Here is a 20425-nt window from a genome sequence, read left to right as displayed (position 1 = left end):
TAGGACTGTTAGGAAGATTAAATGAGATGTTAAGCACAGAGTGCTTAGCCTACTCCCAGGTGCCTAAATAACAACTCAGCAAACGTTAGTAGTAGTTATTATGATGTGATGACATAAAATCCTTTTTGGTTAGACTCTTGTCTCATCCCAGGATGACCCGGTAGGCAGTAGGTTTGAGGTCTCTGCTGGCTTCTTAAGACTCTGTCCAGTGGGATGTCAGTCCCCACATATTTAAAAGTATACTGTAAGCAGCTGGCCTTCCTGCATTGTCAGGAAAAGTAGGCCTCCATTCAGGCCTGAGGTTGGTCGAAGCCCATGACAGGGTGAGCTGTGTTGTGCATTTCCTGTAATTGTAACATGCCACTAAGGAGAATGGCTGGCTACTTGTTTTCTCCTTCAGCCAGGGATACTTTTCCTCTGAAAGAGGATTCTGTTCTGCTGCCATGACACCACCTGGCCCTCAGCCCTGGTTCACTTCACTGTACACTGGTGATATGCCCATGTTTGGCGAACTCTTGTTCTAGGCCAGGTTGGCTCTCTGTTTTAGTCAGGGGCAGTGTTTTGCCTGGGGCTAGTTCAATAGCATTTTTGGATTTTTATCTCAGAAGTAGCTTGTAGAGTTAGTGCCTTCCTTCAGAATGTATTTATTTGGTGCCTACTATCCTAGGCATTAGAAGTGCAGTGGTGAGTAAGACAGACATGGTCTCTCCTGTCTTGGAGCTTGCAGTCAGGTGATTCCTTAGCCATTACTAGGGAACAGAAATTCTCTTCAAGAGGGATGATGTTACTGGTATCGAGGTTCCCTTCAAAGAAGTTGAGGGTCTCAAGGTAATTCAGTGATAAGAGAGACCCAGTTTTACTTGTAGAATCCTAAGAGACTAGGGAATTTGATGTCTCAAGCTGGTCTCAATAGAGTTACCCTCTGCTAAGAATTATGTAGGTGAAGCCCCTGTCTATTAATGCAGTATATCCAGCTTTCCTTTCAATCCAGCCCACTCTTTCCACCATTAATAACCCACATCTCTGAATAAGCAGTGAGGGTGGTTATCTGGAGATTTGGAAAAAGTACGACAGCTGCAGCCCTTGCCCCAGTTTGGAAGTATATGTGTGTCCTCTGGTGATTTCATGGGTATTAGATATACCCAGCCAGTTAGCTCTTGAAAATCTTTTTTGCATCAGGTTTGTTACTTTAGGCCCTCAGATGAGCAGTTCCAATGCAAAGCAAGCACCAAATTGTATAAATCCTGAACTCCTCTGGTCAATCACAGAAGATAACTGTAAAATACCCTGAGATGAGAAGGAGTTATGAATGTCCCTGAACGATGGGTTAACTGTCACAGGCGCTGTTCTAGGAGAAACAGAAGCAAAGAGGAATGCCGGCCAAGGCCTATCCAGCTCCACCAACTGCAGACTCTGCCCCTAAAGATGGACGCCTAGTGTAGCTCATCTCATTTCCCCTTTTAAAACTCTCCGAGCAAATGACAGGATTTTTAGGAATGCTTTCTTTCTTCCAACTGGCTTAAACGTTATGCTTTCATTCTAATGGAGGAGCAATTTAAAATAAATGCTTATGGATTCTCTCACTTTTAGGTAATAAGGGGCATCACTCGAATTACCAGATCTGGGAGATGGGGCGTTTATATTGATTTGGTTTTACTTCTGTACTCTAATTTCAGATTTAGGTTTAAAATTTTAGAGAGTGCCATTCTGCCTATTAAGAAAGGGCTCCTCTGTTTTGTTTTTGCTTTTTGTTTTTTGTTTTTTTTGATACAACTCAGTGCTTATTGCCCTTAACTGAGGGCAACCTGAGTCAGCTTGGAGGCTTATGGAAGTAGGCCTGGTAGAATGAGTGAGTCTTAATCAGTAAATGAAGTAGTCTTGTAGAGAGAAGCTGAAGAACTAGATTCCACTTCAGAAAGTTGCATCCTGCTGTGTCAGTCTGTGGCTTTTGGCCTGAAGCAAAACAGCCCCCTGTGCTGAAGCAGCCCCAAGCTTCTCTTCTGCCTGTGCATTCTACTTCATCAGTCTCTCTAGCTGCTTGGCTGGTCTCCCTTCCTCCCTTCCTTTCTCCCTCCCTCCCTTCCTTTCTCCCTCCCTCCCTCCCTTCTTTCCCTCCTTCCTTCCTTCCTTCTGTTTGATTTCTTTAACCCTTTCTTTTTTGGTTATAAAAGTCACAGATGTTTAATGTAGAAAGTTTAGTAAATGGTTATTCCACATAGAAATAACTACTTCCTGCAACTCCTATTGCCAGAGATGACCACGTGCACCTGTGGCTGTAGTTTCAGGGGTATCACTGGGGAAGCTCTGTTTGTGAGAGCTTGCTTGCTCTACCTGGTTCTGACTTAGTGGAGGTCCCCGTGGCACGAGCTGTCTCTGGACCTGGCAGAAGGGAGGTTTTCTGTTCTTGTGGAGGCCCTGTTCTAGCCTGACAGAAGCTGCTGTCTCTTCTCTAACTGCTTTGTTTTCAACATTGCTCTCAGCTATGCTCTCCAGAGTATGTTTATAAGCTGCACCCTGACATTTCTCATAATGCACTTTTCAAATAATGGGGTGAATTTTCATATTACTCCTTCTATGAAAGGTTAAAGGGAGGACTTGACCTCTAAGCTCAGGTAGGTAGATCTTGAGCAAGGCTGTTTGCCCAGGATAGTCAAGGCAGAAGGAAGAGTTTTCTGGCTTTGCCATGGAGACTTTCGCTGATAAGCATACACTCCTCTCCTTCCTCAAGCTGTTTTGATTGAGCTGTTTCGCCCCCACTCTTTCATGTTTCACGTGGGGGTTGCTGCCTTGGCAGCATGGCTGCCTGTGTCACAGAGGGGAAGAGGTAAAGAGTGGAGGCCCTCTGTGTGTGGTATGTTTTCAGAGGTTTTTCTGTGTGCCTGTGGGGAGTGTGTGTATGTGTATATGAGAGAGAGAGACAGAGAGACCAGGCACATTTGGATATCCTTATTGCTCTGCCTAGAATTAATGTCACTGTGAAGCAGCAGAGAAATATTGCCATTTTACAGGTGAGGATAAGGAAAGGGCAGCTTCTTTGTGGCTAGACAGAGTCTGTACTAGATAATTGGATAGTAAGAAATGTTGACCATTTTGCCCAAATTTTTATTTCTGTCCATAGAATGTGTGAATTACAATCAACTTGAAAATGGAAGTATAGGAGATGTGTGTGTGTGTGTGTACATGTCATAAAAATGAAGTTATTGAAAGTCTCACATCTGCAGTAAATAAACCAAACAGTACCAAGTTATCTCTGGTGCTTTATATGTGTTGTCATATTCAGTGTCTTAAAATATGCTTACTGCATTTTTAATACCTTCTCTAGGTTGCTTAATTTAAATGGCTTAATGATAATTAATATCTAGGTGTTATGTGCATACTATAGATATATACAATTCATGTCAACAAGCACTGTCCCTGGCTAAATAAAATCCAGTTCCTGCCACTAGAGTGTTCATGCTATGGTGGCAGAGATAGATGTAGAAACATAAAAAAGCATGATAAATTCCAAGATGTGTTATGGGAGCACAGAGTGGGGCAGGGAAGAGCTGAACTCTGCTCTATAGCAGGATGGTGAGAAAAGTGACATTCTAATCCCTTTGAACTTCCTTCTCTCAGATTCATTTGAAGTGGTTTTTAACCTGCAGAGCTCTTTCACTTCTTTATTGCAGAGGGAGGAGTAGAGGGAAGAGTATATACAACTCTGTAAAGTCTAGAGAATAAGAGCCCTAAGAAAATTATTTTTATTTCTGTACAGATACAGATTGGCTTTGATTTAAGTTAAATAAACTGGCTCTTAAAAATTCTAAGAATACTAACTACTCATACAGCTTCGCTTTCACTTACACACAGATGAGAAAGCATCTGTAGCTCTGCATTTTATTTGTTATAAGCAAAAAGTGGTTTGAGATATTTAAGTATCTGAAGCTTGGTTGTATTGAGTCCTCGCATGTCCCAGTTCAGCCCACTGCAGTTTTTTTTTTCTTCCATAAGACTTACATAATATTCCAAAAAGAGAGATTTTTAATGGATAAATTGACATAAAGTTTTCCTCTGTTGGCCATATCTACTGAAGTAACACTTCATGGTTTGCTGTATTATTTCCTTATTTCTTCTCAAGCTTACTGATGTTTTGTTTAATTTACATATCTCTACTGTAGCCCTCTAAATGACCTTCTCTTTAGAAACAACAAAACCAGCCAGCAAAAAAAGAAAGGAAAGAAAAGAAAACAAAACAAACCCCACCAAAAAAACCCCACCAAAAACCTTCCCCCAAAACAAAGCAGTGCTCTGATTCAAGTTTTATTGTGTGGGTTTCCAAAGCAGATTGGTATGATTGTGAATGCAAATAATTTATCAGCCCTGCAGTCAGAGACAGCAGTCAACTGCAGGTTCTTAACAATAACATCTACAAGTGGGCTGTGTATGGAATTGCTAGATTCATGACATCATATCCTGGGTCTCTTCTCTTTAGAAAAAAAGTCTTTCTTCTTAGGACCACTTTTATGTACAGGCCAAAGTTTATCTGTTATTATTTGATACGTGTGCTTCTTGAAGTACAAAGACAGTGTTACATAGAGAGGTTGTGGGCTCCTCCGCACTGTGGCTTGGAGGCGTGCTCTTCTTGCTGACAGCATTCTCCAGAGTCTTTTAGTCATAAGGTGGTGGGAGAAAAAGCAAAGCAGGAGATTCTGAGTATATTATATGCAACAATGTAACCCTTGAGTAACAGTTTTTTTTTTTTTTTTAAAGTACATGGTTTAATCATTTGCCTTCAATCTGCCTTTAAATATTATAAAGCCCTTGATGACTGGCTCATTTATGAGCAGGTGACTTTATGTAGAAGAGCTATTTTCAGCTATACCAGTGTTTTGATTAGTACTCTCACTTATGACTTGGTTGTGAAAATGACTTTGAACTAAACCTTAACAGATAGGTCTCTTGAAAGTTCATAGCAACCATATACAATTAGTGCAAACTTTTGATTTATTAGTAAGTATCAGGTAGAAACTAAAGGCATTAGAATGGGGTTAGGCTGATTTCCATTTTTCATCTAGGTGACCAGAACTTAGATGTGTTTTTTTCTTTTCCTTTTCATCATTACTCAGGAGAAGGAGTATTGAATGGATCTAGATGTCATCAGTGATGGATGACTATTTGCCTAGGTAAACGGGGAACTATTCTCCACCGTTGCTTTGTTCTGCAAGTTCCATGGTGAAAGCCTATCTTGCCTTTGAGTGAAGTGGAGTGGTCTGAAATAGATAGCTCAGGGAACTAAAAGTTGGTTGGTCCTTTCATGAGGAAAGATTGCTTTGTGATTTGAAAAGATTTTTCAGTTCAGTGTTTAGGCAGGAGAGGCTGTTTCCTAGCTGGTTATGTTAGATTCTGTTATCTCTTTTTAATCCATTTGGCCTTTCTTTAGTTTCTCATTTTGCACATCTCTTATCATACCTCCCATTCAGTGCTCTCCTCAATTTGATTCAAAAAGCTCTTTCTCATTTCCTAGTAAACTGGGAACTTTGCTTTTCTCTCCTGTCCTTTTCTTCTCTTAGCCAAAGTAATGAAATAACATTAAGAATCTGACTAAAACTTAAGTAATTCCATATTGGAACTGATATTTTTTGCCAGATTTTATTAGTCTAAAAAAAAAGCAAATTTATTTGACTATTGGGTAAACTTTAAAAATTAACAGATAATTCTTTGAATGCCTACTATGTGCAAAGCACTTTGCTGGGCCAGCAAATACGGACATATAGGATACAACCCTAGTACTTAAAGACGGCAGAGTGTGTAAGGTAGACAAACAAATATGATCCAGTGAGAGAAAGGCTGTGGTAGAGGTATATGTAGGATATGCAGATGAGAGGAATCTTGGGTGAAGGTTTCAAGGAAGACTTTCTGGAAGAAGTGGTGCCTGAGCTAAAATGAAGTGTAACAACAACAAAAGTAATGACAGCTGTTATTACTGAGCTTCAACTAAATGCCAGGCATTGTGTTAAGTACTTTGCATAGCTTATCTCCTTTTATATCACATATAACCCTGTTATCATTCCTATTTTTACACATGAAGAAATCAAGAAATTTGACCCAAGATGACACAGCTAGTAAGTTGACTGGATTGATATTAAAACCCAGGCAGTCTTATTTCAGAGGCCAAAGCCTTAACCAGATTTGTGGGGTGGTGGTCAAAAGATGGGGTGAGATGGAATAAGGGTATTAATCATGATATGGGATTTTCTTCTGGATATAAAATTTTTAACATAATTTTCTGAGGGTTCTGTATGAACCTCCAACCTCACCTTGGAAGCTGGATGTATTTTCTTATTAAACCAAAATTAAATGAGGGTGGTTTTCATAGATCCTTTAACCTGTAAAATGCAGTTATAGGTAGATTAAAAGAACATACCCCCGCTCTTTTGCCTGTAAATATTGCCCTCTTTTAAGGAGATGTTATGGTACTGTTTTTCTCCTCAGCAGTTTGCCGCAATCCAGAACCTTTGAGGCTTCTTTATTGACAGTCTTACAGAAGAGAACTTACTCTTCTAAGTATTCTTAACTAGTGAAGTGCTAAAAGGGTCAGGTTTTGTGATTGAGTCCTTGGAAGCTTGTGTTTCCATATAGCAGACAATCAAGAGTTAATGTGAATAGTGGCTGAAAGGTACCTGGTGGGCAGCTAGTTCCACAGAGTGTTTGTCTTTGATCAGAATGGTCTTCGGGAAAAATGGAAACGTTCCAGTCAAGGGAAAGGACTTAGAATATGGACTCAAAGCCTATTGACTCTTTTTTTTTTTTTTTATAGTTGTGGCACATGGGCTTAGTTGCTCCATGGCATGTGAAATCTTCCCAGGGCAGGGCTCGAACCCGTGTCCCCTGCATTGGCAGGCGGATTCTTTACCACTGCGCCACCTAGGAAGTCCCCTATTGATTATTCTTTAGCAATAGTTTAGTTCCAGAAAATCACCTAAACCATAACATTTAACAAACTGTGCTCTTAACAAAGCTAGGCACACAGCAAAGGCAATAATAGTAATTATTTTCTTTTCTAAGGACTACTTTGTGAGACTACTGCCTTTCAATCTAACTTGTATACAGTTGGGGAAAAAAGTATTGGCCCTTTTGAAAAGGAAGAGAGAGGGCAATGGTTATTACCCTGGGTTTTCCTAAACTTCATAATACCTGATTGTGCCCTTCAGAGGATTTAGTTACCTCCTCTGCCTTCCTTTCTGAATATGCTAATCCCCCACAGGAGCGAACTGATGTGGAGAGTAGCATGGAACCATTTTTGTATTTGTTTGTTAGTGGGTGTGCAGGTGACAGACATGCTGATAGTCAAAAGGAAGGTGGAGGCTGCCCCCTGAGGTGGTTTGTTTTTGAACAGTTCCTGTGAGTTGTTTTTGGTATTGATAATATGCCTGCTTGTCTCATTTTCGTATGGCAGCCGTATTGGCTGAGACCTGCTGCTCCTGAGAGAATGCATACTTCTGATGATAGCTTCAGGAAGACAGATGGTGTGGAGCCATAGTTCAATCACTGCCTGAAGCACCAAATTTAAAGCTTTTGCCTTGCTGCATGGTGATAATTCATTGCCAGTATAATTATCAAAGGAAAGCTTTGAATGGATTCTTGACCATATTACAAAATTGTGAGATTTCAAGAAAAGAATTTTAGTTTCAATGAATGTTAAAAGTAAGTGCAAGATGACTTCACAGGTGAATTCTATCAAAAATTTAGAGAAGAGCTAACACCTATCCTTCTCAAACTCTTCCAAAAAATTGTAGAGGGAGGAACACTTCTAAACTTGTTCTATGAGGCCAGCATAACCCTGATACCAAAAACAGACAAAGATATCACACAAAAAAGAAAATTACAGACCAATGTCACTGATGAACATAGATGCAAAAATCCTCAGCAAAATGCTCACAAACAGAATCCAGCAACACATTAAGAGGATCATACAGCATGATTAAGTGGAATTTATCCCAGGAATGCAGGGATTCTTCAATATATGCAAACCCATCAATGTGATACACCATATTAACAAATTAAAGAAAAACCATATGATCATCTCAATAGATGCAGAAAAAGCTTTTGACAAAATTCCACACCTATTTAAGAATCAGCCTGCCAATGCAGAGGACACAGGTTCAATCCCTGGCCCAGGAAGATCCCACATGCTGTGGAGCAACTAAGCCTGTGCACCACAACTACTGAGCCTGAGCTCGAGAGCCTGCAAGCCACAGCTATTGAAGCCCACATGCCTAGAGCCCATACTCCACAACAAGAGAAGCCACCACACTGAGAAGTCCACACACCACAACAAAGAGTAGCCCCTGCTTGCCACAACTAGAGAAAAGCCCATGTGCAGCAACAAAGACCCAGTACACCCAAAAAAAAAAAATCAGTACCCGTTTATGATAAAAATTCTCCAGAAAGTTGGCAAAGAGGGAAGCTACCTCAACAAACATTCTCAATGGTGAAAAACTGAAAGCATTTCCTCTAAGATCAAGAATAAGACAAGGATATCCACTCTTGCCACTCTTATTCAACATAGTTTTGGAAGTCCTAGCCATGGCAATAAGAGAAGAAAAAGAAACAAAAGGAATCCAAATTGGAAGAAGTAAAACTGTCACTGTTTGCAGATGACATGATACTATACATAGAAAATCCTAAAGATGCCACCAGAAAACTACTACAGCTCATCAATGAATTTGGTAAAGTTGCAGCATACAAAATTAATGCACAGAAATTTCTTACATTCCTATATACTAACAATGAAAGATCAGAAAGAGAAATTAAGGAAACAATCCCATTTACCATCACAATAAAAAGAATAAAATACCTAGGAATAAACCTACCTCAGGAGGTAAAAGACCTGTTCTCAGAAAACTATAAAACATTGATGACAGAAATCAAAGATGACACAAAACAGATGGAGAGATATACCATGTTCTTGGGTTGGAAGAGTCAATATTGTGATAATGACTATACTACCCAAAGCAATCTACAGATTCAGTGCAATCTTATCAGATTACTAGAGGCATTCTTCACAGAATTAGAACAAAAATTTTTGTGATTTGTATGGAAACACAAAAGACCTCGAATAGCCAAAGCAATCTTGAGAAAGAAAAAGGGAGCTGGAGGAATCAGGCGCCCCGACTTCAGAGTATACTACAAAGCTACAGTAATCAAGACAGTATGGTGCTGGAACAAAAACAGAAATATAGATCAATGGAACAGGATAGAAAGCCCAGAGATAAACCTACACACCTAATCTATGATGACAAAGGAGGCAAGAACATACAGTGGAGAAAAGACAGCCTCTTCAATAAGTGATACTGGGAAAACTGGACAGCTACATGTAAAAGAATGAAATTGGAACACTTCCTAACACCATACACAAAAATAAACTCAAAATGGATTAAAGACCTAAATGTAAGTCCAGACACTGTAAAACTCTTAGAGGAAAACATAGGAAAAACACACTTTGACATACACCACAGCAAGATCTTTTTTGACCCACCTCCTAATGAAAATAAAAACAAAAATAAACAAATGGGAGGGACCTAATTCAACTTAAAAGCTTTTGCACAGCAAAGGAAACCATAAACAAGACAAAAAGACAACCCTCAGAATGGGAGAAAATATTTGCAAACGAAGTGACTGGCAGGGGATTAATTTCCAAAATATGTAAACAGCCCCTGGAACTCAATATCAAAAAAACAAACAACCCAATCAAAAATTAGGCAGAAGACCTAAATAGACATTTCTTCAAGGAAGACATACAGATGGCCAAGAGGCACATGAAAAGTTGTTCAACATCGCTAATTATTAGAGAAATGCAAATCAAAACTACAATGAGGTATCACTTCACATTAGTCAGAGTGGCCATCACCAAAAACTCTACAGACAAATACTGGAGAGGATGTGGAGAAAAGGGAACCCTCTTGCATAGTTGGTGGGAATGTAAATTGATACAGCCACTGTGGAGAACAATATGGAGGTTCTTTAAAATATTAAAAATAGAACTGCCATATGACCCAGAAATCCCGCTACTGGGCATATGTAACATACCCTGAGAAAACCATAATTCAAAAGGACACTTGCACCCCAGTGTTCATTGCAGCACTGTTTACAATAGCCAGGACATGGAAACAACCTAAATGTCCAATGACAGATGAATGGATAAAGAAGATGTGGTACATATATACAATGGAATATTACTCAGCTGTAAAAAGGAGCGAAATTGGGGCTTTTGTAGAGGTATGGATGGACCTACAGTCTGATAACATATATTAACGCATGTATGTGGAGTCTAGAAAAATGGTACAGCTGAACCTATTTGCAGGGCAGGAGTAGAGATGCAGATGTAGAGAATGGACATGTGGACATGGTGGTGGCGGGGGGGACGGGGAGAGTGGGACAAATTGGGAGATTAGCATTGACATATATACACTATCATGTGTAAGATAGATAGCTAGTGGGAACCTGCTGTGTAGCACAGGGATCTCAGCTCAGTGCTCCGTGATAACCCAGATACGTGGGATGGGGAGGGGTGGGAGGGAGGGAATATATGTATGCGTATAGCTGATTCACTTCATTGTACAGAAGAAACTAACACAACATTGTAAAGCAATTATACTCCAATAAAAAAAAAGTTAATGAAAATAGAGAAAACCTAATTTGTAATATACAGTTAGCAAAATGTTCAAAGGCCTAATTTGTGATATAGTAATATGTGTGCTGTAGTAAAAACAAAAAAGATGTAGCTTTAGGTCTGATAACTACTGTAATTTTTTTATATAAATTTTATTTATTTATTTATTTATTTATTTATTTATTTATTTATTTATTTATTGGCTGCGTTGGGTCTTCATTCCTGTGAGCTGGCTTTCTCTAGTTGTGGCAAGCGGGGGCTATTCTTTGTTGTGGTGTGCGGGCTTCTCATTGTTGTAGCTTCTCTTGTTGTGGAGCACAGGCTCTAGGTGCGGGCTTCAGTAGTTGTGGCTCGTGGGCTCTGGAGCACAGGCTCAGTAGTTGTGGCACATGGGCTTAGTTCCTCTGCGGCATGTGGGATCTTCCCAGTCCGGGACTCGAACCTGTGTCCCCTGCATTGGCAGGCAGATTCTTAACCACTGCACCACCAGGGAAGCCCCCGATAACTACTGTAATTTTGATGTAATTTTGAAATGAAATATTTTGAGATATGACAGTTGGAACACGAGAACATCTGTGGTTTCCCTTATTGATAAAGTCACACATCTGATACTACTGTGGTTTGTTGCCTGTATTCATAATCAATGGAAATACTAACTTCCAGTTAGCAGATTTTGCCTGTAAAATATCCTACTCGTGTATAGTTTTCCACAGAAACTTGGTTCCCTCTTTACCCCTCTCTCCCCCTCAGTTCCCAGGAGAATTTATCAGCTACTCTTTTTTTCCAAATAATACCAGTGGGGCATTCTCTCTACTCCTATTCCCACCATCTCAGCCCTTCCATTGGGATACTATTTGATGACTTTGATTAAAGTATGAATTCCCAAAAGAGCTTAATGGTATAGTTCCCAAGATAGCAGGCATTTTGTCTCTACTTCCTTCTTGGTTGCCAGCCAGTTAGCTGGAGAAGTCAAGCTCGTTACCTGAGATTTAAGAATGCCGGAGGCAACAGCACTGTTTCTAAACATTTCCAGAGTTGTTCACAGCTTTCTAAAAGTATTTGATGAATGTCCTTCTGGCAATAATTCTTATATTCTATAGACTTTTCTACTCTGCTGCTTGGAATTATGAAACCTGGTTTAGATTTTGTGCCAGACTTATTAGAATTCTGTCTTTTGAGAGGTGGTAGTGTTAAGTAAGCATTGCTAGTTCCAGAGGCTCCTGTTTTGTGGCTCCTCCTGGTAATTCATATGAGAGACTTGTATTCTCTGCTTTGTCATGACTTTAGAAAGAAAGGGATTGACTCTGTCTTCCTGTTTTCACCCTGGGTAAGCTTTCTATGTGCTCCTACCAACAGTGAGTTCTAGACTTTCCCAGAGGGTTTTCAATCTAAGGTTCTACCAACTGTAAGCCCTTTTTTAAAGGACTTAATATTACTTTTGTTTGGGCCCTGGGAGCAGAGCCAGGCTGTGGCAGCGTGGGCAGGAGAGGAACTGATCTAAAATTGGAGTTTATTTTCATCTTACCTTTTATCCAAGTTACTTCTAGAATCCAATATTGACTCTACCAGTGCTTCCCTGCTTCCTCCTCTGATGAATCCTTTTTCTCAAGAGTAACAATAATGAAAACAATGAAAATTGAATCTCAGGTTAAATTACTTTTCAGAGGTTAAATTACTAGTAAATGATGGATCTAGAGCTGAAACTAGAACCCTTGTCTCTTAACCATGTAAGATGATTAACAATCTTTTAACCATCTAAGGGGAAGAATTATGATCCACTGAATGGATGAAAAAGAACTGCCCCCCCCCCCCCATTTTTGTTATTGAACACACAATGGAGCGACATTAAATAACATTTAATAAAAAGCCCCTCAAATTCCCACTAACTGAACATATGAACTAACAGATCAGAGTACCTCCTCCCCTTATTGGGAACTATTGGGGTTAATTTTTTTAGCAACACTAAAGCCAGCTGACCTTCCCCACCTCACCTGTCATCAGTTCCTCATCAGTTACTCCTGGTCACTGTTGAAGATATGTGTCAGTGCTTCTGGCCATCTGTTCTCTCCCAGGCTCTATTCCTTTGAGCTAATACAGAGGATCAAATTGTCAGATAAGACTCACAAGAATCAGAGATCTTACCCATTACTAAGCCTTAGTAATACTTTTAAGAATACGGAAATCGATAGGTGTAAGTGAAGTAGGGAGAGTCTGGAACATCCTGTATGAACCTGCAGGTAGTTCCTTCCCTCGCTGAACATGTTCTCTCCAGCCTAGAGTAGTGGTTGAGATCGCTGACTGAGGCTTCCAGGTCACCTCACAAAGCAGGGAGAGTGTTTGGGGTATGAAATATTTTTCTTTTTTTTTTTAATTTATTTTTATTTTATATATTGGCTGTGTTGGGTCTTTGTTGCTGCACGTGGGCTTTCTCTAGTTGCAGGAGTGGGAGGCTACTCTTTGTTGCGGTGCGCAGGCTTCTCATTGCAGTGTCTTCTCTTGTTGCTGAGCACAGGCTCTAGGCGCGCAGGCTTCAGTAGTTGTGGCACATGGGCTCGATAGTTGTGGCTCGTGGGCTCCAGAGCGCAGGCTCAGTAATTGTGGCACATGGGCTTAGTTGCTCTGCGGTATGTGGGATCTTCCCGGAGCAGGGATCAAACCCATATCCCCTGCGTTGGCAGGCAGATTCTTAACCACTGTGCCATCAGGGAAGTCCCTGAAACATTTCTCTTTTATACTACCGGATAGTTGTATAGCTTATGTGACACTCTTTGGGGAGCCATGGAAGCAAAAGGAGGCCTTTGCAGGACAAACCAGTTTTGTAGCTCCCCCCACCTGCTTTTATCTCCTCCTCTTTCAAGATCTGAATTTAACCAGAGCTGCTAGTAACAACCAGGGAATTTGAATTTTTTGCTACCTTCTCTTGGACCTTGTAATCTCCATAAATCCCCTTGACCATTTCTCTGGCGTCTAAATGTGTTCCGCTCTCCCCTGCATTCCATTGGTAAGACATCCTCCATGACTTGCCTCAAAGCTGTCACCATTTTATACCAAGGATGGATAGGCAGCCATCCTGTCATCAGTTCCTCATCATATTTTTCCATCTTTTTTTCTTGCTATGAAGTGCCTTAACCATTATGATTTGTGTGAGTCTGATTTGACATTCCCATATAAATGTGTGCTTTTCAACTCACTGGCACTTACCACCTCTCCCTTCCTGACTTTTTAGGGGTGACGAGAATCCATTGTGTTACTAAACCCTCTCAATACTCTAACTCGTTAGTCAGGATATTGGATAGAGAGACTGTTCTGAGAACTGGCTTTCCCTTGGAGAAATCTGTACTTCTCTCTCGAGCCTGCAGGCAGTGGTTGCTCATTCTCCCATATCCCATGTACCTCTGAGCTTGGAGGTGGAGCTGACTCCTCACTGTCACTTCTTTAACATTACTCCTCCACTTTCAGGTGAAAACTTCTTTCTGAGGTTTATAACACTTCTTACCCCTAGTCATTACTCATCTACCAACCGTCATTCACCCTCTCTCATTTATTTTGGCACATAGGCCTCGTCTCTTTTCAAAGTCCTGCCATCAGCCTGGATACCTTCAGTATGACTCTCTCAATACCTAGCCACCTGGTTTCCTAACCTGGCCACCTGACAGTTCATTTGTTTGTTCATTCTGTCAATACTTCCTTCATGCATACATGCATTTATTTGTGCATTCATTCAGAAAGGGTTTTTGATCACCTACAATGTAATGTGCTGAGTCCTGTGCTAGAATTGGAGATACAGTGCTGAGGGGAGAAAAAAGCTGGACATGGTCCTCTCCACCTGGAGCTTATGGTGAAGTTGTGGGGGAAAGACATTGAACAGATGATCACACAAATAAGTGTAACTTTATAAGTGCTATAATTACTTTGAAGGAGAGAGGCAACAGGGCCCAAAGGGTGCACTAGAGAGAGACCTGTCTTAGCGTGGAGGCTTCTCTGAGGAAATGATGGTTGAACTGCGACCTTGTATGAGGAGTTAACTGATTAAAGAAGGGAGGCAAGAAAATTCCAAATAGTGGGGGCGTGTGCAAAGCCCAGTTAGGAGAGGGAGCGTGGTCCATTTGAGAGATGAATGAAGGCTGGTGGTAGAACATGATGAAGGAGGGAGAGCATCATACAAGGTGGGGCTAGAAAGGTAGGCAGGGTCCAGATCATACAAAATCTTTTTAGGTTATGTTGAGGATTTTGATTCATTCAAGGGAGTGAAGCCATTGAAAATTTTGTTTAATATTTTTAAAATGTATTTTTCCAAATATAATACATATACAGTGTACAAACTCAAAAGGTATAAAAGAGTATTTAGTGAATAAACAAGTCTCACAGCTACCTAGTTTCCCCTCCTAAATGCAACCATGCCAGTTTCTTGAATATTCTTCTCAAAAATAGTCTTATGCACACACACACACACACACACACAAAATTGTATTCTTTCCCCCCCCCTCACAAATCATAGCATACTATACACACTGCTATGCACCTTTTTTTTTCCACATAATGTTTTAATGTTTCCTGGATATCATTTCGTATCAGGACTATGGAGAGTGGCCTTATCCATCCCAGCAACTGCATAAATCTTTAGTTTATTTAACCAGTTCTCTGTTAAGGGATGTATAAGTTATTTCCAGTATTTTTCATTTCAAACAATGTACAGTAATTATCTTTGATATCATGTCACACATATGATAATATATTTGATAAATAAGTTCCAAAATTAGCTACCTTTATTCTGTAAAGACTGAATTTCTTTCCTTCATAGCACTTACATTAGTTTGCAGTTCTACATTTACTATGTCTATTTAATTACTGTCTCACCCATCTAAATTATAAGCTCCATCAAGGAAATGCCTAGCATGAAACAAATGCTCAATAATATTTATTGGGGACTTCCCTGGCGGTCCAGTGGTTAAGACTCTGTGCTTCCACTGCAGGGGATGTGGGTTTAATCCCTGGTCAGGGAACTAAGATCCCAATCCCATATGCCGCTCAGTGCAGCCAAAAAAAAAAAAAAGCTTAAAAAAACATTGTTGAATGGGTGAATGAATGAGGAGATAAGGATAATAGCTAGATGGGAAGTAAGGGCACCTTATTAGTTAAAGCTTTGAGGTTATCTTTTATACCAGACAAATAATTTGCATCCCTATAAAAATCAAAGTCATTTGGAACTTATCAATCTTCTATAAGTTAACATCTAAATTTAGGCTCTACTCAGTAAGAAATAGTAAGTTAAACAAAAGTATGTTCTCTTACACAGGGGTTGGCAAACTTTCTTAAGGGCTAGATGGTAAGTTATTATAGGCTTTATTGGTCTTAAGATAACTGTTGCAGCTGCTTAACTCTGTCATTAGAACAGAAGCAGTGATAAATAATACATAAATAAATGAGTGTGACTATGTTCCAGTGAGACTTTATTTACAATAATAGTCAGCAGCTGGAGTTGGCCCTTGGGCCATAGTTGGCTCCCCTGGTTTAATGAATCAGTAATGATAACCTTCTTTCATTCCTGATATTGTCAATTTGTGACTTCTCTCTTTTTTTCTGTCATCAGTCTGACTAGACCTTTATCAATTTTATTGACATTCCAGACAACGAAATTTTGATTTCATTGATTTTTCTATTGTTTTTTGTTTGTTTTCTGTTTCCATGGTTACTGTTGTCTTTATCTTTTACTTTCTCTGCTTATTTTGGATATAATTTACTCTTTTTTTTCTGTCTTGTATGATGAAAGCATAAGATCATTGTTTTTTTTCCTGTTAAAGTTTGACCTTTGTTTTTCCAAATCTTTTTGAATGCACATATCTACAAACAAAAAAGCTTCATTTTATAAAATTTTTTTTTAAAAAGCTTCATTTTAAAAAATACAAATAAGACCATAATATGTACATTTTCTGCAACTTGCTTTTTTTTTTTTTTTTTTTTGGTAAAGTAAGTAGTTGGTTTATTTTAATACTATTCTCAGAGAAATCAAGGACAGAAAGGAAATACAGCCAGTTCTTATGAGAAAAGAAGCTTAAACTGTAGCGTCATTATAAATGATATAGAATGTGACATTTTCTGATATTTTGAAATTGCAGTTAAAGCTCACTGTAAATTAAACTTACAACATACTCCTAGTGCTTTATATTCTAAAGAGAATTCCAATGAGCAACCCATAATGGTGGCCAGATTTCTCTCCACAGAGCTTACCAATGATTACTCCACCACTCTCTCCCTAGAGAATAAAAAGAGACTTGAGGGTAGGTAGAAAAGTCAGATTGTCTTGGCAGTGCAGGTGGGCAGAGTGTACCGAAAATGGTAAGAGGCTATTAAAAATCCCCCTTGCATCTGTCCCTTCTTCTCAACTATAGAAGAAAGTAGGAGCTACTTACTAGTAGCATAGCCAGTTTTTAGGGATGATAAAAGACAATCACTAGGAGAGATTGGGCATACCTCTAAGAAATAGAATTGGGCATCTCATTCCCTGAGTAGATATTGGTCAAATTGCAGAACTTGAAAGCCCATTCTTGTGGCCATGAGAGAAAAGAATAATGAGGAAGCCCTTGAAGACCTTGACTTGTATCCTCTGAATTTGGAGTGTTGTACATTTATTGTCTGTAGCTTTTGGCAGGCTGAGGATCATCTGGAGAACCCCATGCTATTAGGACTTGGAGAAAGCATGATGAAACGTATTTGGAAGAAGACAGAAGCAACCTCAATTCCATCCTTACTGTCTTTGATCCTCAGTTGATGAGAGAGCAAATCTTTTTTAACTTAACAAGATATCATGGGGATATTTCTTTGGCTGCATATAGAACTCTACCTAATTCTTTTCACTTGCTGTATAGTGTTCTGTAGTAACTATTTCTATATCGATAGATGTTTAGTAGGTTCTTCAAATATTTTACCAGTACAAACTATACTATAATGAAATCCTCACAAGTGGGAAGTTCTCCAGGATAGAGGTACACAATATTTTTGTGAGGTGTATAATTTATTGAATGTCTTCTCTTTGATGCTCAGAAGGAATAAGCTGCTTATATATGATTTACCACATTAACTACATTTTGTGGCTCTCTTTGTTATGAATTTTCTTATGTTGTTTAAGGGCTGACCTTTGGGGAAAAGTCTTCCCATATTAATTTTGTTTATAAGACTTTTCCCTGGTGTGGATTCTCTGATGTCCGCTAAGAACTGTGTTCTTCATATGGGCTTTCCCACGGTCATTACGTCATAGGGTTTATTTCCACTATGAGTCTTCTGATGTCCAGCAAAGGATGTATACTTGAAAGATTTCCCACATTTAGTTCAGTGATAGAGTTTCTCTCCTGTATGTGTTCTTTGATGACTATAAGAGTTGAGCTCTTCCTAAAGGCTTTTCTGCATTCATTATACCAGTATGGTTTCTCATCAGTATGGGTTTTCTTGTGTTCCAGCACAGTTGAGTTATCCCTGAAAGCTTTCCCTCATTCATTACATATAAAAGGCCTTTCTCTGGTATATATTCTCTCATGATGAGTAAGGACTACCTCCTGAGCAAAGACTTTCTAATAGTCTTTACATTTGTAAGGGTTTTTGACTGATCTGAATTCTCTGATGACCTAAAAGGATAGAGTTCTTTTTGAAAGCTTTTCCACATGCATTGCATTTATAGGGTTTCTCTCTAGAATGAATTCTTTAATGATTAATAATTGTTGAGTGCTTCTTAAAGAATTTCCCACATCCAACACATGTATAAGGTTGTTTTCGTATGTGAATTTTATGGTGATTAAAAGAAATGAGCTGCTCATAATGGCTGTCACACATTCTTTTTTTTAAAGATTTATTTTATTATTTATTTATTTATTTTTGTCTGCGTTGCATCTTTGTTACTGCATATGAGTTTTCTCTAGTTGTGGCGAGAGGGGGCTACTCTTCATTGCAGTGTGTGGGCCTCTCACTGCGGTGGCTTCTCTTGTTGCAGAGCATGAGCTATAGGCACGCGGGCTCAGTAGCTGTGGCTCCCAGGCTCTAGAGCACAGGCTCAGTAGTTGTGGCGCATGGTCTTAGTTGCTCCACATCATATAGGATCTTCCCAGCCCAGGGATAGAACCTGTGTCTTCTGGTGGTCACTGTCAATCCTTGACTTTCCTTGGCATGCAGCTGTATCATTTCAATCTCTGCTTCTGTCATCATATGGCATTCTCCCTCTGTGCCTTTCTAGATCATTGATTTTAGACTTTTCTTTTTCTTCTTTTTTTAAGATTAATTATTTATTGGCTGTGTTGGGTCTTCATTGCTGCTGCACGGTCTTTCTCTAGTTTTGGAGAGCAGAGGCTATTCTTTGTTGTGGTGCACAGGCTTCTCATTGCAGTGGCTTTTCTTGTTGCAGAGTATGGGCTCTAGGTGTGCGGGCTTCAGTAGTTGTGGCTCGTGGGCTCAGTAGCTGCAGCACACAGGCTTAGTTGCTCCGAGGCATGTGGGATCTTCCCGGATCAGGTCTCAAATCAGTGTCCCCTGCATTGGCAGGCGGATTCTTTTTTTTTTTTTTTTTTTAATTTATTTATTTACTTATTTATTGGCTCCATTGGGTCTTCATTGCTGTGCATGGGCTTTCTCTAGTTGTGGCAAGTGGGGGCTACTCTTCATTGCAATGTGTGGGCTTCTCATTGTGGAGGCCTCTCTTGTTGTGGAGCACAGGCTATGAGGCGTGCGGGCTTCAGTAGTTGTGGCACACAGGCTCAGTATTTGCAGTGCACAGGTTTAGTTGCCCCACAGCATGTGGGATCTTCCTGGCCCAGGGCTCGAACCCGTGTCCCCTGCATTGGCAGGAGGATGCTTAACCACTGCGCCGCCAGGGAAGTCCCGGCAGGCGGATTCTTAACCACTGCACCACCAGGGAAGCCTGATGGAAAGTTGATATAAAGGTAATTGACAGTAGTTCTTGTGTAACAATTTACTGATTTCAACAAACTCTGTACACTCAGCTGTTTCCAAGATTCATACCATTGGTTATTGTGTAGGGAGGTGGATGAGGAAATGAGGGGCATTTCTATACCTTTTGGTAACTTCATTTTTTTCATAGTTTCTATTTATTCATCTTTTCTTAAGGAAGTTCTTTTTTTTCCTGGCCTCTAAATTGTCTTGTTTAATGTTAGGTTGGTACCCATGTTTCTCTCTTTTCTTTTAAAGAACAATGGCAGATTGGCTTCTGTAGTGCTTAACTCCATGATCCAGAAGCCTGCCTGTTTTTTTCTTCTCTCTCAGTTGACTAGTGTCCACATTTAGTAAGTATTTCCTGGAAGTCACGATGGCTTTGGTGGATTATCCAGTTGTTGCTTTTGTCATTCATAGCCCTTTTCAGTTATGTGTACATGCAGACATGACTATCCATCTCTTCAGTGGTTTGATTTTACTACATATTTTCTATATGTAGTTCTACACTGTATTTTATGTTATAATCCCAGGGCTAGGGCTAGGGCTAGGGTGAAGAAAGAGGTACCTAGGGTATGAAATTTCAGGAAACACTCACTCTCAGGGTGGGGGTAAGCTGGGACTTCCCTGGTGGTCCAGTGGCTAAGACCCAGCACTCCCAATGCAGGGGGCCCGGGTTCGATCCCTGGTCAGGGAACTAGATCCCACATGCCGCAACTAAAACCCAATGCAACCAAATAAATAAATATTTTTTAAAAAAAGGTTGGGGAAAGCCAACCCTGCACTTACATGACTCTAATAGTGAGCACTTCCTTAAAACTTGTGCCCAAGGCATCTCCCTTG

General features: G+C 39.9%; 1 protein-coding gene across 12 annotated transcripts in view; it reads left to right on the top strand.

Annotated features, from left to right (window-relative positions):
* The window catches only part of KIAA0319L (KIAA0319 like), a 129168-nt gene that overhangs the window by 30261 nt on the left and 78482 nt on the right, over window positions 1-20425 (top strand). The gene's annotated exons all lie outside the window — the stretch shown is intronic.

The sequence above is a fragment of the Hippopotamus amphibius genome, chromosome 1, assembly GCF_030028045.1.
Source record: "Hippopotamus amphibius kiboko isolate mHipAmp2 chromosome 1, mHipAmp2.hap2, whole genome shotgun sequence".
NCBI lineage: Eukaryota > Metazoa > Chordata > Mammalia > Artiodactyla > Hippopotamidae > Hippopotamus > Hippopotamus amphibius.
This window is presented reverse-complemented; position numbering and strand designations above follow the sequence as displayed.